A 26,463-nucleotide genomic window follows, 5' to 3' on the forward strand; every position below is an offset into this window, starting at 1 on the left:
GGAATTGTACGACGGGTTCAAGCTAAGTTTACGAACGACATAAAACAAGAAAAGACAAAACCGAGTAGTTTTGTCAGCGTTAGATAAAGCCTTCCCTGAACAACAAAAATCCTTGGTCATCGTAGCGCAGATGGAATAACCTCACTCGATTTGGGAAACAATTGATGCGGTGACCACACCGGTTACCTCCCTTGCGTATAGAGTAGCGGTACTTTAGCCTCCCTCTGTGTGTACTTATTTAGGTTGAAAGTCCTAGAAAAGTTGAGGCGGGGGCGCATAAAGCTCTGTGAACGAGAACCAGAGCATAGCTCAGCGGTTTACCGCTGGTTAGATTCCCGTGTCACAGGAAAGTTTACCACCAGTATTCACCCGTCAGACTTGATCACTATCGGTCGGTTTGTCAGGAGAAGACACACCATGGTCGCGCAAGTCTCCTATAACTTAACTTGAAGAAGCCTAACCCCCTTGCTTGACTCAGTTCACACTGCCGACCCAGGCTAGGAAATCAGGCTCTACGAGCAGCGTTTGACAGTCCCACAAAGAAAATTCTCTCCCAGACTGGTTGCGGAAAACGTCAGCTTGACAGGGGACAAGTCATGTGAAATCTGGCCACGGATCGTCTCAGAAGGTATAAAGTACTATCTAATATGTGTGTTTATGTGTGTGCCTCTGTATATAATCTATATTTGACTCTGACATAGCTAGTCCGCGTGACCCACAATGACCTAGCGTCTAAGATATCTAAAAGAACAACACCCTTGAGATATGCGACAGGCTGGTATATCACTACACCGTGTAATGTGTTGCTTTCTGTTGCTGCTCATTACTAACAGTAAACGGGTGGTTTATCCAACACCAGACATTTCCTCGCCATACGGCCTTTGTCAAGCTATAAGCGTTGGCGAATATCGCAATGTGTGTCTTGTCATTGAGACGGAGTCCTAGACCAGTGCGGTCAACGAAGCGTAAAACCACATCGCGTTCGAGGGGTCAGGTCATTTAAATGTGCAGCGGTAGGACTGGCTAGTTCGGCCCATTGTCTACATCACGTGACTTTTACCGTGAATTTTACATATAATTCGAGTATGACAACTAGTTAACAAATACAAATAGAAGCATTTTCCGTTTTTGATGCAGTAGCCGAATTATTTATTACAGGTTACATTTATGTACATCAAACGATTCTGCTTGATCTACCCGCGTGAAGGTTCATCTACCGACTTGAATGGGGCGAACCAATGAGTTAGGCACGGCGTGTTTATTATTGCTAACTTGTAAACATCATCTCCACTCCTCGCCAAATTAAAATTATCGGGATGCTGTTGCCGTGTGGGTAGGTGTCCGCACACATACAAAAAGTGTATCCACAAAGTGAAAGGCTAGAGGATATTTTTGTTTATTCCTTGTTCCACGAAAGGAAACGGCCGGGGCGCAGCAACGCCTGTGGTATAATTGAAGTCTAAGCAGTGAATTCACGTTATCAAACTTTCAGTCACATTTGATGGAGACTTGATATCAGACGTGATGTAATTTGAAGATGATTAATTATTTAAGACTCGGTGGGTTTACAAACATATATTGAAGGCAGCTGCAGAAGACTATTTTGTGACTCTGCTTATTGTGATGAATCATTTTGCTGGCCTTGACCTCTTTCAAACGTATCAGAATTCAAAGTTGTGTTTAGATTATGCAATATTACTTTGTACAATGTTAATGAAGGTTCGATCTGAAATTCGATCAAATATATGTGCAGGGTAACCATAGTGACGGAAATTCTTTCACTGAGACGTATGATTTCATATGTCTTTTTAAATAATCAAGCAATTAATTTTGCAGAAGTAACTATGTGTTACAATGGTGTCCTCCATTTGTGAGAACTCCCAGTTGTGAGACACATTAATTAATGGTTCAGTGCACACAGGCGGTGCTTCCCCAACCCTACGATGAAAGTGGAGCAGCCCTGTTGCTGAAGAGTACCCGCAGGAGGCATAGTTCATTAATGAGTTAATCAACACAGAAGACATTGTTCGTTGAAGAGCATTTATTGTTTTCAATAGATACTGAAACACTGAAAAAGATTATCGTGAACTGGCGATATATTCTACTTGTTGAAAGCCTGCCATAATGGTGATCCGAAAGAGCAGTCAAAGGTTAATAAATACATTTGGATTAATTATAGTGACAACAGTTATTGCTAGAATGTTCAAACACGTAAATCTGAGTAGGTAAATTAATTTCTCTTTCAAATGATCACGAAGTTACCTACACAAAGTGTTTATTTTTTAAGGCCATTTATCTGAGTAGGTTAATTACTTTATCTTTTAGAGTTTTATTAAGTTACCTCCACAAGATTCAGTTAAATAGCTAATCCATAATTAGCTGGGGTTAATCCATTCTATCAGATAGGGGAGTAAGGTGTGTTTTCTTTGCTAATTACCTACTCCACTGTCTCACAACTGGGAGTCTCACAACTGGGAGTTCTCACAAATGTGAGTAGACCAATTACCGTTACAATAAACAGGAATGTGGTGTTACATGTATCAGTGATGTTGGTTCTTGTGTAATGATAGAAGTATTTAGATGGTGAACTTGAACTGGTGTAAAGCTATCGGAGCCTGTAGAAAACAACAACAATGATGATGATGATAAATAAACACGCCCATCAGCCCACGTGCCTATATATGATACTACATCGTATAATAATTGGGTGTATAATATACAATATACAAAGGAGAATGTTGTGTTGTAAGTATACAACAGAAATGTGTGTGTGAGGGGGGGTCGTTTGAATTTCGTGCAATGCGTGTGCGTATGTGTGTGTGTGTATGGGTGTCCTGAAAATGTGTTATGAAAAAAGAAACGTTAGGCCCTTCCTTTCGAAGAGTTATCTGGTGTATTTTGAAGCAGTTACCATGGTTACTGAAAACAATGTCCCCTATCACCATTCAGTCTCCATGATGTGCAGTATCTATAACTGCCAATATCCCTCAACTATGGTGGGCGAGAAGATGTAGTTGTAGCAGTGCACTTAACGATAGGTTAGTGTGCCTTTCGTGTAAAAACACCATAAAGTCGTCTATATCATGGCAGTTTGTACATGTGAACACACCATCCGGTCCAGATGCCCGTCCACCCTCCACCTGTCAGTGTCATTCTTAATTTATATTAAATTTGAATTTATGGTACGCTTTATATATCATTGTATGTAAATGTTCAATAAATTGATTTGGGATTCAGGCAGTGCCATATATTCAGACATCAACGTACACACGTTAGAAATTATCACGAGCTCGCCACCCCGACATATTGGTTAATTTCTACCCTAGGCAAAATATACGCTAATGCGTGCAACTCGCAACTTGAATGACGTTTATTTCAAACACGTTTATCAGGTCAGCAGGTAGTGTAAATGACTATTAAACGAATAATTAATTTATAATCACGGCAAGGTATGCACATAGGTGCTTTTGCACCAAAAGGTAAAGATTCTGTATAGGCACATGGTAGATGGACAATGCCGCTTGTGTGTGCGGGGCCAGGTGTGCTGTTCATGAAAGGAACGGTGAAGGGGGAGTTCAGGTGGAACGCCCACAACTAGTGTGTACAGTTACTTCCTTAGCCGGGGGTCCCGGGTTTCAACGCTCACCACCAGGACATCCTGTCCTGTTGTATAATTCGAAGGGAAAATACTTAGTTCGCAGAAGAGTTTCATGTGGAAATTGTCAGTGATGGGATGCATTTGGAGAATACACGTGTTGCTGAAACGATAGGCAATCTGATGTGTGTGTGTCTTCGTTTGTGTGCGTGTGCGAGCGTGTTCATTTGGGCATGCGTCTTCCACAGTAACCATACTCTTTTTGCACTTACTGTTTACAAATGTTATTGTATGTCATTAAATACAACTGCAGTTTTATGCTCTCATATATATGTTACAAAGATATTTTTATAGACGGGTTGCTTTGTGTTTGAGTGTGTAAATCTGTGCTGTAATTTAATGAGAAATTAATACTATGCCCTTGTTTATTCTAGGAACCATATGTGGTTCATGACCAGTTTTAAAGCGTATGTTTTCTTGGAAAATTCAGCAGCGCCGTGTACGGATTGTATTTTAAACGTATATACGCTTTTTCTGATTTTTTAAGAAAACAAATGAAAATAACGTGGGTCGCTTTTAAAACGTGTTTCCTACTACTTGTACTGGTTATTATCTTCCTTTTTTTCTGGAAAGATGAGTGCCTCTGTTATGATACTAGGGGACGGAACCTTAAAAGTCACTTTTAAGTCTGATACAATGAAACATACAGAAAATACAAAACTAGATTTAATATATTTAAAGTTTACAGTTTTACACTGGACGGTTTTAATCTATATTTGAATGCGAAAAGATCTACAGCATACTTGTGGGTTGACGATATCCCATTTTAAAAAAGAATTAAAAAGTATCAAGTTTTCTTTGATCAGATCATTCAGAAAAAGTGGAGCTTCCCGTTTTATTCATGAGATTCATCCTATTCTTAGAAAGACACGCGGAACTGTGGGTCATTGGTAATCAAGTGACAAAACGAACGCTGTCGTGCAAACTAACCGATGACACAAACCAACATATTTTGGGGAGTTGTGGTAGCGAAACCAAATTCACGAAATATACATGTATATTTTTGTAAACATAGGTCGGCCTCGCGTGTAAGGCTATACAGAGTTGCTGCCCTTAAGCTTGTCAGAATCCTATGATCATTGGTTCGAATCCCAGATTCTACCTGTTCGTGTTTCTTGGTTTGACAACATCGTGTACGAGAGTTTCACCAAAGTAGTAAAACTGACAACTGGTCAGGAAATAAAAGTGTGTGTCAAGCGCCGAAATATGCTGTAGAACATCTAGGCGTTCGACCAAGCGAAAAAACTATTATTTCTTGGTATTAAAAATACTCTTCCCTCGGTGAATGTGATTCTTGGTTTGAACCATACCATTACTCGTGTGACATTCATGAATCAAACGTCACCACGCAGGAGTTTTTCATGTGACATTAAAACAGCCTTAATCCAAATCGGAGAGGGATCGTCAGTTTTCATAATTCTCGAAGCCAAAGGCATATAATTCAAGAAACACGAATTACCTCCCTTTCCTTGCAGACATATAAAATCCGGACAAATCCATACGGAATATTCCGGACTAAGTCGGTGTTTCAGGTGCACACACTCCTTACTTTCAAGGTTATTTGACGGCTGTCAGACTAGTAGTTTTCATAAAAGTACAGGGGCGGATACAGCTTTTTGAGAAAAGGGGTGGGGTGGGATGTTGGTGTGTGCACCCTATTGAGTAAAGGAGGGGCGCACTCTTCATTTTCACCCAAGTTTTAATGGTCATATAACAAACTTTCAGCACAAAAGGCTGTGTGTGTGTGTGTGTGTGCGTGCACGCACACCCATCCCTCCCCCCTCTGGATCCGCCTATGAAGAAGTAAACATAATCTGCATCACTTTGATCTTCCCCAAACGCAACTTGTTCCTAGTCGAAATACTTCTTTCTGTTTTGCTGTTAGAAAGATATTCATTGCCCCCAGTAAGACTTTATCAGGTACTTCCTTTGATTTTGAAAACAAAACAAAACATCACAATTTCATGCCTAGAGTCTGTCGAATTATGTAGCTGTTTGTAACTGCTTCCCTTAGACACTTGCACAAGCTTGTGTACAAATACAGACGCCTTTTAACTAAAATCCTTCCGTCAGTCATCCGAGTGTACAAGTACATGGCCGGTGGAACACCTCTATATGACTGTCGACCCGTGAAGGTCCGGGTTAGATTATTGATCTTCAGTGAGTGAGTGAGTGAGTATGGTTTTACGCCGCTTTTAGCAATATTCCAGCAATATCACGGTTGGGGATACCAGAAATGGGCTTCACTCATTGTACCCATGTGGGGAATCGAACCCGGGTCTTCGGCGTAATTTATTTTAACGAGCGGACGCGTTAACCATTAGGCTACCCCACCGCCCTTGATCTTCAGTAACCCATGCTTGTCGTAAGAGGCGACTAACGGGATCGGGTGGTCAGGCTCGCTGACTTGGTTGACACATGTCATCGGTTCCCAATTGCGCAGATCGATGCTCATGCTGTTGATCACTGGATTGTCTGGTCCAGGCTCGATTATTTACAGAACGCCGCCATATAGCTGGAATATTGCTGAGTGCGGCGTAAAACTAAACTCACTCACTCACTATATGACTGTCGATATTACTATTAAAGTCGTATTTGTACAATGTGCACATCTGCAAAGGCCATTTGATGATCGAATCGATACACTGGCTACATTAAAAATGGAATGTACTTGTACCTAACTATTTTTCCTTATCGACATATTTATTTAGATACCATACTGCTTATCATGGAACGGACACCATTCTTTAGACTTGTCCGCCAATGAACAGTTAAAAGAATCCTGTTATTGCTATTGTTAATTTCTTTGCGCAAATCTAATAAAGACCACGTTTTATGAGTATATTTTTCATATATTGAATCTAATCCTAATGCACCAATCATCCAAGTCAAAGTGTTAAAGGCTGAGGTGCAAAGTAAGTACACTTAAATGACAAAGTATTAAAGTTTGAGGTGCAAAGTAAGTACACTTAAATGACAAAGTATTAAAGTTTCATCCCAATCTTAATAACAATAATAATAATCTACTTCTATAGCGCCGAGTTCCAGCTAGGCTGCTCACAGGCGCTTGTGCAGATCAGTCTATTTCATTTCAAATAGATGTGTCTTTAAATGTTTTCGAAAAGTTGGTAGACTTGGGGCGGATTTTAGCGACATAGGGAGGTTGTTCCATAGCATGGGAGCTGCACATTGAAAGCAGCGGTCCCCGTATTTGGTCCTGGATGGTCTGGTGATAAGCAGATCTTTATCTTGTGATCTAAGGGTTCTTGTTGGTCTATGGTTGTTAAGAAGAGATGACAAGTAAGATGGAGCAGTGTTGGTCTTCAGGCACTTGTAGATAATGGTAAGCACCTTGAATTTTATGCGTCTGGCAACGGGTAGCCAATGCAGTTCTCTTAACCTGGGGGTGATGTGGTCTCTTCGAGGACAACGAGTTATTATCCTGGCGGCTGTGTTTTGTATAACCTGGAGTCTTCATAATAATTATGGAATAAGACCTGATGTACACGTGAATGATGATGATGATGATGGTGATGATGATGATGATGCTGATGACGACGATAACAGCATTCCACAGTTTTGAATTTTGGACACATCCAGGCCAACAAACCTGACCCTGTCGGGTTTATTAAATGAAACTAGTGATATTATTTACATCAATCAATTTTCTGACTCGAGTGTGATTAATAAGATCCAGGAAAAACATCGCATGTATGCCTTAGATTTCCCTTAGCTATGGTACCTCCCAATCTCTTTGACTTACGTTGGGAGAGTAGCCTGGGTCCCGATCCACAAAGCGTTTGTAACGTTACGACCTGTCGTAACTCTATAGTGTATCACAGGTTTACGCATGTCGTAGCGCTACGAACGTTTTGTGGATCGGGACCCTGGTTTGCTAGCAGGAACACAGCCCTTCTGACATCCTGGACTGGGTTAAAGAGAGCAAGGGTCCCGAGCTGATGATGAGTTTAACCGGCCTTACTCTGCCAGGATAACCAGGACACTCTTTGATGCATTATTTTATTAGAAATATATGGAATAATTGTAACAGTTTTAATAATAATGGTAATAATTCGGTAAGAGTTCCACCACTAATCCCCGCTTGAAATGTATTCTATTTATTAGGATTATTTCGAGGAGTTAGGGTTAGGTTCAGGTGTAGGGGTAGGTTTAAGCTTTTTATCCAAAAAACGTAGGCCTAGATTCTTAGGCATAGAGTGATTAAAGAATCACGGGGTTACGGGTGGAAACCTTTCCAATAATTCGCCTTTTATTTTAAAGAAATCCCCCATAACAACATAGTACTAGGACTCCAAAACAGTTAGTGTGATCCACATTCCACCGGGGGTGAATACTGGGCGTCTAGACCGACACAAAATAACCCCTTTATCTCCCGGCTGTATACACAAGAGGGAAGGGCTTTATTCACTGAACGCTTTTAGGTCCCTCACTTTCACAAAGTACAATCATTCATAATCCGCCGGTGTCAATTGCGAGCAAGTCCCCTGCATATTGAAACACACACGGAAAGAGGGGTGACCCTGTTGCCTCATACCTGTAGTCTCGTCACAGGTGAGTGGTCATGTTCACTGACGCACGTCTTCAATCACAAGACCACAGCCGACTGTGAGAATCTTGTAGGATAGGTCGCAGTTTCTTCATAAAACTGCACTGAACTTGAAAATAATGTTCATAGTTGCGCTCAAAAGTGCCCGATTTAGAGTAAATATCAGTCATACCGGACGAGCAGTATCGTGCACGATGATGTGAACATGGTATTTACCTGCATATTTTTAGGGGATACATTGGTGTCATTTCCTCGCGGGTGTCCAGAGCAGATAGGTCCTTGGTAACCCGTGCTGAAGGAGTAAGGTTTGGGCCATGCGTGACCTGGCTGAATGTGTGTCACCTAGTCTGTCTCACAGTCCCTGAACCACATTATTGTCCCTACAGCCTAGCCCTATCTGCAATGCTAAAGCCCTAAATAAAGCAAGTCTAGACTTCCTCAGGTTCAGGATCTGAATCTCTAGTCTCCCAGGGGCTCCTTTTCAATTTAAATGGGCTTGTTTGTTACTATCAAAATTATATATATTCAGAGACTAAGCGTTAGTCTATGTGTCACCGTGCCTCTATGCTGCGAACCACTGGTCAGCTTGGGCCAAACGCAATGTAGCCATACTACTCGAAGGAAGTGAAGTAACACCTGGCCCCGATTTCTCGAAACAAACTTAAGTTTTTACACAAATTTCAAACTGAGTTTGACAATTTGAAACAGCTGAATTTGTAACTCAACTGCATTTTTATAATAAAAAAGTCCAAACAACTTAAGTAATCTATCCACCAAACTCAAATTGTCTACTAAGTTTGAGTTTAATATCGATCTCAGTCCGTTCTGGGAAATGCATTTTCTGCGTTTTCTCAAATTTGAGTAAAAACTCTAACTTAAGTAAAAACTCAGACTTAAGTTTGTTTCGAGAAATCGGGGCCCGATTTTTGAATTCCACATTACTCTGCTTAGTTAATCTGTCACGTCACAGATGATTTATAAGCCGTTATAATGTATGAATTCACAATGCCATTTAGAAAGTGGTCAAATGTAACATATGTTATATTTGGGATTACACTTTCTCAGTAAAGTACAGATTCTAGTATACTTTTGTTGGGTTGATTCCCATCCATGATTCGAACCCACACCCTCAGAATCATGCACCTAATCGCCAGCACACAAAGCCAGCCACCTAACCCACTCAGTCACCGCGGCTCTGAGGGTGTGGGTTCGAATCCCGGACGCATATGTCTATAGTACATCTGTCATGTCACAGATGGTTTACACGCCGCCAGATGTTTACCTCTCTAAAGTACAGTTGAGGAACACCCGATTTTTCACATTACTATGATTACTCTGTCATGGCACATGTGTTTCACAAACCGCTATGATATATACTATTCTAAAGAAGTAAAACACCTCCGATTTTTCACTTGACACGACATGACACTCGGTTTTTGATGTGACTATATTATTCTGTCTTTAGCTGCTTTTGAAATCAGAATGTAAATGTACGTATCTTGGTGTGAAGAATGTTTTTTTGTAATTTCCATCAACCGCTTTCAAGATGTTGTCAGTTATAGACATTTTAATAAACAATTCACGTGTTTCCAGTGTGTTTGTTACCTCTAGAACCAGCTCAGAAAGAGGTATACTTTTATGTTCTTACGGCGTCAGCAATGAGCTTATCGACCGACAAAGGCGAAGGTCATACAGAATAACTTTCCACGAATTAAATCCCAATAATTGCACGTTGATACGAGGAGTCATGTGATGAATCACTAGGCCTAACACGTCTTTTTATAGGTATTACATCCTCCAACGGAAGGAGAATCGGTATTTAACGGGAAATATCGCAACGTTTCTAAACGTTGTATCGTTTCAAAGTTGTGAGTATAGTTTTGCGTCACTTTCTGAAATTTCCAGCAAACTCATTTCAGGGACAGCAAGAAGGCTCTTCAAACACTGTCCCTTGTAGAGAATCGAACCCAGTATTCGACTTAACCAGATAACGCTTCAACCACGGTCCTATACCCATCTGCGACCAGTGAAGATCCAGGTTAGAATCCATACTTGTTGTTAAAGGCGACTAACGGGATCGGGTGATCATGTCATCGTATCCCAATTGTGTAGATCGATAATCATGCTGTTGATCACTGGATTGTCTGGTTCAGACTCGGTTATTGACAGACCGCCTCCATATAACTGAGTGCGGCGTTAAACAACTAACCAACCAACCTACTCATCTGCCCCTCGCAACGTTGATGCCCTTTGAAGGCTGCTGCTCGTACTGTGCAAAGACTTGCTCAATGATTTCAATTCATGTACCTGTGAAGTCCCACCATTTAATATTCTGATGTTGAGATGGAGAAGATGACTGTTTCCGTCACTGCTTCAAAACATGCGATGGAGGAGTGTATTTTCACAACACGTATTTTTTTCAGAATTCTTATCCATTATATTTTTATATTATTTTGATGGGAGTTGGGGGTTAAAAAGCGACGTCGAATTATATCAGAGAGAAATGATTTTGTTTTCAAAACGACCCCAGTCCCCGCCAGAATGTTAAAAGGATGGTCTGCGCCGGAAAGATAACATGTTCGACAAGGACCGCACATGCAGACCTATCTCAGCCACGCGGCGTATATTACAACTGAACTCATCGTTCATGAAAGACGATATTTCATCCACATCGGAATGCTGATCACATTCTCAGCAACAGCTTTACATCACTCATTAATAATATCCTAAATAGTTGGATCAATCACTTCTCAGATAAACAGCGTGCTCATGTTATTCGCTATACACAGAGAACATTTTGATAAATAAGCCGCTCTTATCGAACCATTGCTTAAGTTATTCAAGTCACTCTACATATGTAAGTTACACCGGTTTATTTTCAATAGTATGTGTAACATTACTGGTTTTGACGATTGGAGCTTTAGTAATTTTAAACAGTTTCAACATGAAAAATTACATTTAATTTCATTTGTGATAATTTTCCTGACCATTTGTTTATTATACATGTAGTTTGTTTTACAGTTTCAAGGGTATGGTATCAATGTGCCTTCAGTTAATTTAAATAGCATAGTGGGCTAGTTCATTACTGTTGATGGGTCAACCAGGCTAAACTTCAAAACCACTCAACCATAAAGTTGTTATAAAGACTGTAGGCAGAAATATCTGTATAGGCACATTGCGAAGATCCCGTTTCAAGCAGCAGTTTTGACCATGTGTGTATGAAATCGAGTGGATATACGTTTACCTATACATTGTATTATTAATGATCCAACACTTCATACTATACATGTGTCTGGGTATAAAGTCCAGTTGTTAACACAGTTGTTGTCACACAGCTCACCATATACCATACATATATGATTAGCTTTCACCTACTGGGTGCGCCAGTAAGTACATATCCGATAAAATCAGCCATATATCTTAGTATTAGTGTGTAGTATTACCTCGTGTTTACTTTACCCCAGAGGCCCAATGAGTAGTTAATCTAGCCACGAAACACTTCCTCATAGAAAGAGGTAACGTTTTTACCTCCATGCCAAAAGATTTGTCCCCGATTCCTTGTTAACTTAACCGAACTCGGATTCAGGCTTGTAATCGCGTGGTGGTTTTATTTTTATTTGAAGTGGTTTTGCCTGCGTATTTCAGGCCATTTGTTTGCGTGTCAGTGCGGGGGTGGAAGGCGGTGGTGTTTGGGCTGTAAACATTGATGTACAACACAGAGGATACGACGAGAATCCCCTGGTTTCCTGTTGAATAAGGGAGACGCGCCTCCAAGCGAATGTCGGTTAATTGATGCGATAATATTCCACACTGATGAAAAGATACAAGACATACCTGAGAGACGGGCGAGCGGGGATGTGGACTGACCGGTCGGTATCCAGTCGTGGCACGAGGGGTCTTCCATTGTGGTAGAATGTAAGTAGTATTATGTCACTGTAGGACATCACCTGAAGATCAGTGTGTAGGGACATTGTTAGACAAGGGCGGACTCCGGGACTAGTGCCATGTGTACATATAACTCGAGGTCCTCACAGCGCGTGGCCCGTCTCACTTGTCATAGGATTTTGGACATTTGAATCTGATTGAATTACTGGAACACATATAAAATTTATATATATTGTAGTAATTTAGTGTAGAAGGAAGAGATGTGCCGTGATTTAGTATAGAGAGTGAGTGAGTTTAGTTTTACGCCGCACTCAGCAATATTCCAGCTATATGGCGGAGATTTAGTATAACAAATAAGATCTGTGCTGTGATTTAGTGTAACATATAAGAGATGCGCTGTGATTTAGTGTAACAAATAAGAGATGTGCTGTGATTTAGTGTAACAAATAAGAGATGTGCTGTGATTTAGTGTAACATATAAGAGATGTGCTGTGATTTAGTGTAACAAATAAGAGATGTGCTGTGATTTAGTGTAACATATAAGAGATGTGCTGTGATTTAGTGTAACAAATAAGAGATGTGCTGTGATTTAGTGTAACAAATAAGAGATGTGCTGTGATTTAGTGTAACATATAAGAGATGTGCTGTGATTTAGATTTAGTGTAACAAATAAGAGATGTGCTGTGATTTAGTGTAACAAATAAGAGATGTGCTGTGATTTAGTGTAACAAATAAGAGATGTGCTGTGATTTAGTGTAACAAATAAGAGATTTGCTGTGATTTAGTGTAACATATAAGAGATGTGCTGTGATTTAGTGTAACATATAAGAGATGTGCTGTGATTTAGTGTAACAAATAAGAGATGTGCTGTGATTTAGTGTAACAAATAAGAGATGTGCTGTGATTTAGTGTAACATATAAGAGATTTGCTGTGATTTAGTGTAACAAATAAGAGATGTGCTGTGATTTAGTGTAACAAATAAGAGATGTGCTGTGATTTAGTGTTACATATAAGAGATGTGCTGTGATTTAGTGTAACAAATAAGAGATGTGCTGTGATTTAGTGTAACAAATAAGAGATGTGCTGTGATTTAGTGTAACAAATAAGAGATTTACGGGAGCCTGTCAATTTTTAAGTGTATTGTAGCATATGTTATCATTCGTATTTAAAATACAATATGTTCTAATATTGTTTCATGGGATTATGAAATATATTTTGTTATTTACTTGTTACTGTTGTTTCTTGGAGTATATTCTAAACAAAGATGTATATCTATTCTGTAGCGAGAATATATGTTGCAATAATAGCAGTTTATCATATGAGGAACGTTGATATTTTATTGTATATGATGAAATCACATTAGTCTGGACCCCCCTAATTAGGAAACCCGTTTTTCTGACATCTCAGGGAACGTCCGTTCACAGTTAAAGACACATTCTACCATGACTTCAGTAAATACTGGATTGCCTAATTATCACGTTATATACCTCTGATTTTCCAACACAGTATGTTTATTACCTCATTAGTTACCGCTAACCCTTGAACGTTTACCAAGACATTCATTTACCCGACGGAGTGAGGGATTAAACGTTCATATTTTTACTAAAATATCGACGTGTATGTACGTGTGTGTACGTGTGTGCGTGCTAGTACGGACTGTTGCCAGGGTCTGTATCTTTTAACGTGTCTTGGTTTGTCGTCAAACCACCGACTTCCCGCTCTCGGAGAAATTCACAAATATACTTGATGTGCACATATACACAAAGGAACCATCCCAGTGTAGGCAGTTCATTCCGGTACGTACCGCATCTATATTATTGCTTCAGCTTGATACTATTTTCCTTCAACATCTTATTGGCTGGTGTTTTATGTTTGAGGATTAGAAAGGGTATGATCCATTTCGGAGAACATAAGTAAGAAATATCTTGAAGAAATGTTCTTTTTTCAAAGGAGTTGTGTATTTTATCATGTTGTAAATATTGTACATACAGGAGTGCTAAGCTATTACGTGAATGTATTTGACGGGTTGACCATTCTTTTTCGTATATGGGGTCGGTGGAGTTGCCTAGTGGTTAAGGCGTTCCCTCGTCACGCCGAAGACCCGGGTTCGAGTCCCCACATGGGCACAAAGCGCAAAGCCCATTTTAGTGTAACCCCGCCCTGATAATGCTGGAATATTGCTAAAAGCAGCGTAAAACTAAACTCACTCACTCACTTTTTCGTATATGATTTATATGAGATGTTGCTAAATAGATTCTCAGGTTACATTTGAAGGTACTCTGCATACCTCAAGATCGATTTAATATTTGTCTTACGAATTATGAATAATTAGGAGGACGAATTCCGTATTTGATATCCGGATGGTAACATTGTGATTGGTCGCGTGGAAGGATTAGCTACACCGACAGAGGAAACGCTGTGTTTCATCCCCTATGTATGCCGGCGGTCATCGATGACGAAGACACGGTGAGGTAACCAGGAATACGTACTTACCCGCTGGCGTTGACAAACGCGTTCTCATTAAAGACTGATATTCTTGGAAATATTGGGGACAATGATTTTGCCTCAGTGTTTACTGAAAAAAGTAATTGTTCGCCGTACATTCTAAGACATATTTTGTCAAAATGTTGTGAGACTCTTCCTTTTAAAACATGTATGTCACGTATTCCGAATAGGAATGCATAGTACACAATATTCTAGCACGACATTGTGTGATACTCGATTCTGATTGGCTGAGAGCTCATCAAAACCGTACTTAAATGGCAGTTTAAGACCGCTAATTAAAGTGACCGATTCACCGCGTCTGAATACAACGAACTCGTTGACCCTATTGTTTGTAAACAAACATGTCGGACATCGGTAATTTCTATCTCGGCAGCATCTTTGGGGTTTTTTAAAGTAAAAAGCGAATGGTTTGAAGGAGAATTTCTTGAACCTAATCCCAGTGAAGAAACTACGAAGTTGGAAAATCCGTCAGCAGCGCAAAAGCGGCAGTATGTTCAAACCGGGTCCAGATCTACGTGTGTTGACGTCGACATCACACGTCGGCCCACACGTCCTAACCTGACCGCTTCCGTCCCGGCCGTAATGTCCAGTCCTTCCACTTTCACTGTCCATGTATCCCACATACAACGTGGCATGTCAAGACCGCTAAATGTTTAATTTAAAACCTCACGCTAACGCGTTCGGTTTTTTATATTACATTAGCGGTCTTAAATCAACGATAAAGGACCGCAAAATTGAAAACAGAGTAGCTTTATCTTCTAATTAATGTATCAGTAATGGCATAACGATTATTAAAAATATTTTTATGAAATATTAATCTTCTGTTACTATAATTAGATACGTATCTATAGTAATTATTACATACGATGCTAAAGATAATTGATACTTTGATCTTCCAATAATGTATTTTTATGGCGTTGTGTAATCAGATATTTTATGTGTTGTAGTTTAACGCGTGTCTATTCAGCAAACTGGAAAGTAAAACGATGATAGCTCTGATTATAAGCAAACGAATGAACCTATTATCTGATAATGAAGACATAGTAAACTATGTTGAAGGGACAATTTGTCATTGTTTTTAGAACATCCCTCAGGCTTGAATATATGATATTCAATTCCAAAACGTTTGAACGAAAACTGGCGATTCCGTTTCTTCTTCTTGTTGTTCAGAGCTGTACTAAGGGGCGATGGGGTAGCCTAGTTGTTAAAGTGTTCGCTCGTCACCCTGAAGACCCGGGTTTGATTCCCCATATTCCCCATACAATGTGTGAAGACCATTTCTTGTATCTCCCGCCGTGATGTTGCTGGACTATTGCTAAAAGCGGCGTAAAACCATACTCACTCACTCAACGCTGTATTAATATTCCATAAGAATGACACTGACAGAGGTCTGTCTATATTTGGGTGTGGACAAGACAATCCAGTGACTGACATCATGAGCATCAATTTACGCAACTGGGAATCGGTGTCAACCACAAATCAAGACCTGCGAGCCTGACCACCCTTTCTTTACAATCGCCTCTGACAAGTTACCAGACACCAATTCTAACATTCACGGGTCGGTCTAGACTAACATCTCGTCTCTGAAATGAACATAGTTTACAGAAAAAAAACCAGTTCCATAATTATAATGCTAAAATATAATAAAAAGAAGACTTTCTTCATTTTCAGAAACTGGAAATCTAGACTTGCCACATATTCTCGACTTGCATGGGCTGTCTTGGATAAATTTGTTTCAGGGTCTGTATGATAGACTAGGGTCGATCCTGTGTCCAGCTAATAATTCCATGTCATGCCTCACGATAAGGTATAACTTATTTTACATGCTTTTTACATAGGTATACTACTCAAAATAAGTTAACAACTGATTTTTGTCATATGCTACATAGTTAATCTGTCATGGCTGTTTGGGCGGTGGGGTAGCCTAATGGTTAAAGCGTTGGCTCGTCACGCCGAAGACCCGGGTTCGAATCCCCACATGGGTACAATGTGTGAAGCCCATTTCTGGTGTCCCCCGCCTTGATGTTGCTGGAGTATTGCTAAAAGCGGCGTAAAACCAAACTCAGTCAGTCAGTCAGTCATGGCTGTTTAGTATAGTGGGTGTTCCTTATGTAGTTCTGAGTAGTATATTTCACATTATTCCATGTTAATGTGACTTGTAAGTCTGAATGAACGTGTTCACAATACGGTATACATTACATATGAATGCTTAACCAGTACTAAAAGAACATGCCTATGGGGCGTTGGGGTATTGTTACCAGGCATTGCGTTACATCACGTACAGCTGACTGAATGAACACGATATGATAGTGTTGTTTTGATAGTGATACTGGGGTATTTTATAACTCCATATCTCTTGGCAGTCTAATTGCGTCTTTGCGTATATACGCCAGTTGTGAATGGGTTGACAAGATATTACGACCTAACCTAGATCCCGTAATGAGAAAGCCACGGAACGACCGTGGTTATGAAACGTCCCACGACAAAGAACTTTGGGCTTACATTCCACATTTAGGTTATGGCTTGCTGTGAGAATATATAGTCCTCATGTGATATGTTATACGTGCGTGTTTTCCTTAATGTTATTTTTCAGAATATGAATCTGGACCTTATGCAATGAATACGTTTGGATATACGCCACTTCGAGCAATAATTCAGTCAAATTGAATAAATAATGATAATAATACTAGTAATTGTTATTGATTTGTATAGCGCCTTCCTTCCAAGTTTTGATGCTCAGTGGCGCTAAAAAGTTTCTGGTCATTATGTCAACTTTGGATTAAAATTGGAGTTGTAGACATCATTGAAGAGGAAAGTTTTCAAAAGGTTACAAAATTAGGAGTAGGTATCTGCACTCTTGATCTTTCGTGACAGCTGATTCCACAAAGTGGGAGGCTTCACAGAGAATGCTGTATCCCCCATTTTGCTGTTTGTATGTGGGATTGTGAGGAGGTCGTCTTCTGCTGAATTAACGCAGTGAGCGGCTCGGACAATACTTGTGAAGCAGGGTCGTTAAATAACCACATCCAGAATGGGTTTCACCTTGGAATCGAACCTAGTTCCTTTTTGTGTGACGACCCATCGGTTAAACACAGGCTTCCCACCGCCCCGTTATCACCAAGCACCATTAAGTCGAACTTACGATTGTCTCGATCTAAAAGCTGGGTCCCTGCTTCTTCCTTCTTTCGTGATTATTTTGTCGGGTTGGCGGTCTGGAATGTGTCGAGGTTATGGTTCCCTTCGAGGTAATTTTCCAGTCCCAAACATGTACTTCCAGCACAGATTTACTCCGATAAAACGATCTCGCCTTGTCTCATGGATCATCAATGGTGAATTAACAAGGTTTAAACAAACCTGAAATCTGGAGATGAAGTAATTGTGTAAAGTCTTCTATGGGCTTTTAGGAGAACATGAATATTGAATAGTGGTTAAAGCGTTCACTCGTCACGCCGAAGATCCGGGTTCGGTTTCCCAAACGGCACAACGTGTGAAGCCTATTTCTGGTGTCCCCTGGTATTGCTGGAACATTGCTAAAAGCGGCGTTAAACCATACTCACTCACTACATCTTCGTTGTACGATGCTCTCAGCATATTGCGTTACCAAGGTAACACTTCTGACAGGAATGGAGAAGGGACATTGCAAGAATTGACTGTCAATATGGAAAACACGCGTGTGATTTGCATTTAAGAGCCGTTTTTACAGATATGTTCTGTGTTTCGCATGTATTTAGGCAGTCGGTATCTCTGTCCCTGCACCTCACCTTTTCAATTTAAATGGGTTTATTTGTTACTCTTATAATAATAATACATGTTCAGGGGCTAAACGTTAGTCTAGCATTGGCCTACATGGGTGTATATGAATTCAAACTAAATTGAAACGTTTTAATCAGTTATATAGAATCCATTCCATATGTTTTCTTTCGTGATAAAAGACGGTGGGGGAAGCCTAGTGTTCGTGATAGAGGGCGGTAGCCTAGTGGTTAAAGCTTTCGTTAGTCACCCCGAAGATCCGTGTTCGATTCCCCACATGGGTACAATGTGTGAAGCCCATTTCTGGTATCCCCCAGCCGTATTATTGTTGGAATATTGCTAAAAGCGGCGTAAAACTAACTCACACATTCACTTTCGTGATAGCGACGTTCATGAAACCAGTTCCATCCAGTGAACCTTGTTGAAATATTGCTGTTGGTTGTCCTTTCTCTCTTTTAGAAATAAAGGTGCTAAACGCGACTTCGCACACTTGACAGTAACCTTTCAAGTGTGACAAATCTACTCACACATCCCTTATCTTACGTCCGATATATGTAATGCATTGCCACAGAAAATAGTTACCGGGTCATCGGATTATCCGTATTTTAAGACTATGTTCGAGATCGTTTCGGGACCACAACGGCACCATGTTGTGTTATTTATTCATGCACACTGCTGGGCACGTGAATGCATTGTTAAATGTTCATATAACGTTGAGCGAAATTACCTTACCCAGTCAGTAACCAAAGAACCACGATGATGTACTGAGACTGTGTTGTTGATGTGCTGAGACTGTGTTGCTGATGTGCTGAGACTGTGTTGCTGATGTGCTGAGACTGTGTTGTTGATGTTCTGAGACTGTGTTGTTGATGTGCTGAGACTGTGTTGTTGATGTGCTGAGACTGTGTTGTTGATGTGCTGAGACTGTGTTGTTGATGTGCCGAGACTGTGTTGGTGATGTGCTGAGACTGTGTTGTTGATGTTCTGAGACTGTGTTGTTGATGTGCTGAGACTGTGTTGTTGATGTGCTGAGACTGTGTTGGTGATGTGCTGAGACTGTTGATGTGCTGAGGCTGTGTTGTTGATGTGCCGAGACTGTGTTGTTGATGTTCTGAGACTGTGTTGTTGATGTGCTGAGACTGTGTTGTTGATGTGCTGAGACTGTTGATGTGCTGAGGCTGTGTTGGTGATGTGCTGAGACTGTTGGTGATGTGCTGGGGCTGTGTTGGTGATGTGCTGAGGCTGTGTTGTTGATGTGCTGAGACTTTTAATGTGCTGAGACTGTGTTGGTGATGTGCTGAGACTGTGTTGTTGATGTGCTGAGACTGTTGATGTGCTGAGACTGTGTTGGTGATGTGCTGAGGCTTTTAATGTGCTGAGACTGTGTTGGTGATGTGCTGAGACTGTGTTGGTGATGTGCTGAGGCTGTGTTGGTGATGTGCTGAGACTGTGTTGTTGATGTGCTGAGACTGTGTTGTTGATGTGCTGAGACTGTGTTGTTGATGTGCTGAGACTGTGTGTTGATGTGATGTGCTGAGACTGTGTTGGTGATGTGCTGAGACTTTTAATGTGCTGAGACTGTGTTGGTGATGTGCTGAGACTGTGTTGGTGATGTGCTGAGACTGTGTTGGTGATGTGCTGAGACTGTGTTGTTGATGTGCTGAGATTGTTGATGTGCTGAGGCTGTGTTGGTGATGTGCTGAGACTGTGTTGGTGATGTGCTGGGAGACTGTGTTGGTGATGTGCTGAGACTGTGTTGGTGATGTGCTGAGACCGTGTTGCTGATGTGCTGAGACTGTGTTGGTGATGTGCTGAGACTGTGTTGGTGATGTGCTGAGACTGTGTTGGTGATGTGCTGAGACTGTGTTGGTGATGTGCTGAGACTGTGTTGGTGATGTGCTGAGACTGTGTTGGTGATGTGCTGAGACTGTGTTGGTGACTGTGTGTTGGTGATGTGCTGAGACTGTGTTGGTGATGTGCTGAGACTGTGTTGGTGATGTGCTGAGACTGTGTTGGTGATGTGCTGAGACTGTGTTGGTGATGTGCTGAGACTGTTGATGTGCTGAGACTGTGTTGGTGATGTGCTGAGGCTGTGTTGGTGATGTGCTGAGGCTGTGTTGGTGATGTGCTGAGACTGTGTTGGTGATGTGCTGAGACTGTGTTGGTGATGTGCTGAGACCGTGTTGGTGATGTGCTGAGGCTGTGTTGGTGATGTGCTGAGACTGTGTTGTTGATGTGCTGAGACTGTGTTGTTGATGTGCTGAGACTGTGTTGTTGATGTGCCGAGACTGTGTTGTTGATGTGCTGAGACTGTGTTGTTGATGTGCCGAGACTGTGTTGTTGATGTGCTGAGACTGTGTTGTTGATGTGCTGAGACTGTGTTGTTGATGTGCTGAGACTGTGTTGTTGATGTGCTGAGACTGTGTTGTTGATGTGCTGAGACTGTGTTGGTGATGTGCTGAGACTGTTGATGTGCTGAGACTGTGTTGGTGATGTGCTGAGACTGTGTTGGTGATGTGCTTAGACTGTTGATGTGCTGAGACTGTGTTGGTGATGTGCTGAGGCTGTGTTGGTGATGTGCTGAGACTGTGTTGGTGATGTGCTGAGACTGTGTTGGTGATGTGCTGAGACTGTGTTGGTGATGTGCTGAGACTGTGTTGTTGATATGCTGAGACTGTGTTGGTGATGTGCTGAGGCTGTGACTGTGTTGGTGATGTGCTGAGGCTGTGTTGGTGATGTGCTGAGGCTGTGTTGTTGATGTGCTGAGGCTGTGTTGGTGATGTGCTGAGACTGTGTTGGTGATGTGCTGAGGCTGTGTTGTTGATGTGCTGAGACTGTGTTGGTGATGTGCTGAGACTGTGTTGTTGATGTGCTGAGACTGTGTTGTTGATGTGCTGAGACTGTTGATGTGCTGAGACTGTGTTGTTGATGTGCTGAGACTGTTGATGTGCTGAGACTGTGTTGGTGATGTGCTGAGATGTGCTGAGGCTGTGTTGGTGATGTGCTGAGACTGTGTTGGTGATGTGCTGAGACTGTGTTGTTGATGTGCTGAGACTGTGTTGTTGATGTGCCGAGACTGTGTTGTTGATGTGCTGAGACCGACATCGTAATACCTGGCTATAGTTGACTGTTGCAGATAAACCATTTGTTCAGTATAACCGACATCGTAATACCTGGCTATAGTTGACTGTTGCAGATAAACCATTTGTTCAATATAACCGATATCGTAATACCTGGCTATGGTTGACTGTTGCAGATAAACCGTTTGTTCAATATAACCGACATCGTAATACCTGGCTATGGTTGACTGTTGCAGATAAACCGTTTGTTCAATATAACCGATATCGTAATACCTGGCTATGGTTGACTGTTGCAGATAAACCATTTGTTCAATATAACCGATATCGTAATACCTGGCTATAGTTGACTGTTGCAGATAAACCATTTGTTCAATATAACCGATATCGTAATACCTGGCTATGGTTGACTGTTGCAGATAAACCATTTGTTCAATATAACCGATATCGTAATACCTGGCTATGGTTGACTGTTGCAGATAAACCATTTGTTCAATATAACCGATATCGTAATACCTGGCTATAGTTGACTGTTGCAGATAAACCGTTTGTTCAATATAACCGACATCGTAATACCTGGCTATGGTTGACTGTTGCAGATAAACCGTTTGTTCAATATAACCGATATCGTAATACCTGGCTATAGTTGACTGTTGCAGATAAACCATTTGTTCAATATAACCGATATCGTAATACCTGGCTATAGTTGACTGTTGCAGATAAACCATTTGTTCAATATAACCGATATCGTAATACTTGGCTATGGTTGACTGTTGCAGATAAACCATTTGTTCAATATAACCGACATCGTAATACCTGGCTATGGTTGACTGTTGCAGATAAACCGTTTGTTCAATATAACCGACATCGTAATACCTGGCTATGGTTGACTGTTGCAGATAAACCGTTTGTTCAATATAACCGACATCGTAATACCTGGTTATGGTTGACTGTTGCAGTTAAACCGTTTGTTCAGTATAACCGACATCGTAATACCTGACTATGGTTGACTCAGGTGAATTGTTTGTTCAGTATAATTGAGCGTTCTTCCATGTAGATGTCCCTGCTACATGACGGGAAACTAAAAGCATACTGTTTTGTGTATCCACACAAAATGCATATCACTGACGTTTATGCGAGTGCCGCTGGGAGTGACTGAGTGTCCCTCGTTTCGTACGAGTTCACGCCTGTTCAGAACAGTTGGGTAACGTAACCGATATTTTATGTACAAGTGACTTTATTTCACTCGACTCTCAGCGGCCATTGCCTGTATTTATGCTTATTGGCACAGTAAGTAGTTGATGTTTTTCTCAATCGCGCTCTTCCCTTTCTCTTGGTCCGCCATGTTTATTTGTGGTTCTTAATATATGTATTCGTGCGCTAGTTTTGACGTTTACGCTGAGACCAAAAGGATCGTTTGATGGATATTAATGTAAGGGATGATCTTACTCAGACTGTGACAAATTAAATGATAGCAACTGTTACAGATATGTATTGTCTACTTTATATTTATTTTCGAATACCAAACGCTTTTCATGAAAATATCACGTTTTCACGTCGCTCGATGCCAGATACGTCATATTTCACAAGACACATGAAATATCCTCTATATCAGTTAGTCCCTGCTAGTGTCTATTGCAGTGATCTACAAGTTCCCTTACAAATCACTTGTCATCCCCAGCATAGCTCACGCACCACCCTCGATCGTGTCATGCGATTGGCTGCTCATTAACACTCGCCCTGCCTACGTCCGTCCTGCTGTGTATTTAGTTAGCGTCTTACTTAACTCTCCGATCTTTGACTGAACGCCAACCGTAAGTTACAACTAAATGTGAGGGACGTCCACTTGAAGTTGTTATTGCCCCGGGTGGACGCTGAGGTTACAGACCGAGACGGACGTTGGTTTCCAGGCCTGTAAGTATAGGGGTGTTTAGCCATGTTATATATAATGTTCAATGTATGTATGCCAGGGACATGCACTAGGTCCTACTGAGTTTATGTGATGAGTGTTATATTTAGTTATTCCACTGTTATATTTAACTTTCTCTCTCTCTCTCTCTCCTCTCTCTCTCTCTCTCTCTCTCTCTCTCTCTCTCTCTCTCTCTCTCTCTCTCCCTCTCTCTCTCTCTCTCTCTCTCTCTCTCTCTCTCTCTCTCTCCCTCTCTCTCTCTCTCTCTCTCTCTCTCTCTCTCTCTCTCTCTCTCTCTCTCTCTCTCTCTCTCTCTCTCTCTCTCTCTCTCTCTCTCTCTCTCTCTCTCTCTTTCTCTCTCTCTCTCTCACACACACACATCTTCAAACAGTTTCTATTACATCGGGGGCGTAAATTTCCAGTTGGAACGAAATGCACACTTGTGTTTGTGTTTCGTGAATTATACTACATTATATTGTAACCAACTTCAACGAAATCCCTTCTCGATCACAAGGGTGCGTGTCTAGCCATGTATACCTGAATGAGTATTACTTAGTGCAGTATGAATGAATATTATACTGAATGGATTAACCACATCGTGAATGGGTAGTTGACAACAGCGGTTGCGCGTACTTAATGATCTCGACATACCCACCCTAGCTGATCTGAGTACAGGGAGGTTGACCAAGCGTGTCTTTGATTGTTGAGCACCTTCCTGCCGGGAGTAGGTATTAATCTGAAGTGTAGCGATCGAAACTGTTTCAGCTTAGATTTGTCCTTCAGCGATTCGCAGTACACGTATTTGTGGCTATAACTTCGTATTTTTATTACTTTAGTTTGTTGTTTTTTTGGTTATTAAGAACACACGCTCTAGACGAGACAGATAGTATTGTAATATTATATTGTTTTGAAACGTGTTTTGGCTTAAACCATACTATTGAAAACTGTGCAAATATGAAGAAGTTTTAAACTTCTAGGGAACCGTTCATAATTTCTCTTTCTCAAATGTATATTTTCGGTGGGTTGAGTTGGGTTGGGTAAGAGGGTCGACGATAACTGGTTGAGCAATAAAATACAATTAGAAAGACCAAAACAACATATATTACTCGGACATTCTGTCGTTTTTTTGGTTTTTAAAATTAAAAAATAATGTATTGTAGTTAAGCCCCAGCCATCCTATCCCAGCAGATTAAGTGGCCGCGATCGGCCCTTAATTGTAATGATCAACTTCGCCATGTGTCTCAAACATTGCCGTTTGAAGTCTTATATCTTAATCCCTGAACAGAATATTTGACTAATGCCGTCAGATGCCATACAGGTTGCAGATTCCTTGCACAATCCGATGTTTTCTCTGGTGGCGGCCGATTTGACAGTTAACGTTCGCTTTGTTCTTAACTTAGTATCATTGTTCGAGAATCCGGAAGTAGAAGTGCGCATGCTCTATTATACGACGTCAGACAACACTGCCAGGATATAAATGTATTGTGTTAAGAATCACAGCTTTGAAATTATTTTTATGTTGACCTCTGTAATCTTTTTCTATGTTACTGTGTTGTTATTAGCGGATGAGTGGGTGAGAGGGTGAGTAGGTGAGGATACAGTATTGTAATGGTAAAGAAATACCATGAAAATGCTGGAAAGAAACATTTTGGTAGTTTTTCTTTTGAGAGTGAATATTACTTTAATAGTCATTGCTCAATAAATGACAAACGAGGAGTCAAGCAATTTTGTGGGGACTCACAGAACATTATTTGTCATAACCTGAAGACAAATTGTGTTGCCATAATTTACAGGTATCGACTTTTTTCAGAAAAAACAACCCGTTCAACCCCACAATTGTTTGCTTTAACTTATAAACGGAACCAGCAGTTCGTAAGAATACTTCTGTATTTCTCTCATACTGGTGATCATTTGTTGAAGAATCCATTATGTAACACGCGATAGACAGATAACCACTGTGATGCTGTGTCAACTTGTAACAATGTATGTTCTTTGTGGGGTCGACCAAGGGGATTGGGTGGCCAGGCTCGCTGACTTGGCTAATACGTGCCATTGTAGCTCAGTCGCGTAGATCGATGTTCATACTGTTTACCTCTGGATTGCCTGGTCCAGATTCGATTATTTACAGACCGCCACCATATAGCTGGAATATATAGCTGGGTGCGGCGTAAAATTAACTCACTCACTCACATTGTGCACTCCTGTTATGTTTTAACTCTATGACAATGATATCCTGTTATATGATACAATCATCTGATCAATGTTTCATTGTGTTGGGAATACATTTTACAGAGCATGGGACAATGCATTAACCATGACATTGATTCTCATAAAATACTGCTCATTCCCCGTTCTCCCCACAACATAAATAGTATCAATTCGCCAATCATCCGCCCACTCATGTACATGGATTCTTATGCATTTAATTATGATTAATTCATGGCTGCTCAAATGAAATTGTGATAATTAATTATTCATAGATCTTGAATTGGTTTCGGTGACAGTGTGATTTATTGCTCCAAGTAAAACATCTAGAGTGGTGACTGCCAGTATCTGGCAGATCTGGCGCGGCAGAGGAGGCATTGTTCGAGTGGAAGACTGAGTAATGTTTTATGTCGGTTGTTGGTGATGTCAGTGTGTTAAATCACGACACTTACTGTTGGTAGCCTCCTTGTACCCAAATGGGGGATTAAGCAGTCTCACAGTCCCTGAACCACATTAATTTCCCTTCCGTCAAGCCCTTTCTGGTGCTGAAGCCCTCGATTAAGCAAATCTAGATTTCCTTAAAGCTCTGAATCTCACGTGTCATTTGGGCTCCTTTTCAATACAAATGGAATTATTTGTTTCTATGATATGATGTGACATGATATGATTGTGATTATGATATGATATGATATGATATAAAAAAAACCCCAAAACAGTCAGACAGTCACGATCACTCAACGTTCTACCAAGATGGCGGATACGATGAAGATGGTTGCATGGTTACAGATCTATCCGTTTACTTTTTGTAACATAATGTTTCGATCGGCATTCCAGAAGTTCGTGAATTAAAAATGAAGCACACAACTTTATGGATGACAACTTCTTGTTTATTGCATAGTGCGACGTTTC

General features: G+C 40.9%; 1 protein-coding gene across 3 annotated transcripts in view; it reads left to right on the forward strand.

Moving 5' to 3' along the window:
- Positions 1–255: 255 nt before the first annotated feature.
- Positions 256–26,463, forward strand: part of LOC124255400 (orexin receptor type 2-like) — a 30,355-nt gene continuing 4,147 nt past the window's right edge. Inside the window, exon 1 of one of the 3 annotated variants that reach the window (XM_046689310.1) lies at positions 256–628. The gene's annotated coding sequence lies outside the window, so the exon portion shown is untranslated. Of the gene's footprint in view, positions 629–11,946; positions 12,138–23,187; positions 23,355–26,463 lie in introns of those variants that run through there. The other 2 variants (XM_046689312.1, XM_046689311.1) reach the window with 2 other exon arrangements.

Source organism: Haliotis rubra, unplaced genomic scaffold (assembly GCF_003918875.1).
Source record: "Haliotis rubra isolate DU_JTF1 unplaced genomic scaffold, ASM391887v1 Scf6, whole genome shotgun sequence".
In the NCBI taxonomy this organism is placed as follows: Eukaryota; Metazoa; Mollusca; class Gastropoda; order Lepetellida; family Haliotidae; genus Haliotis; species Haliotis rubra.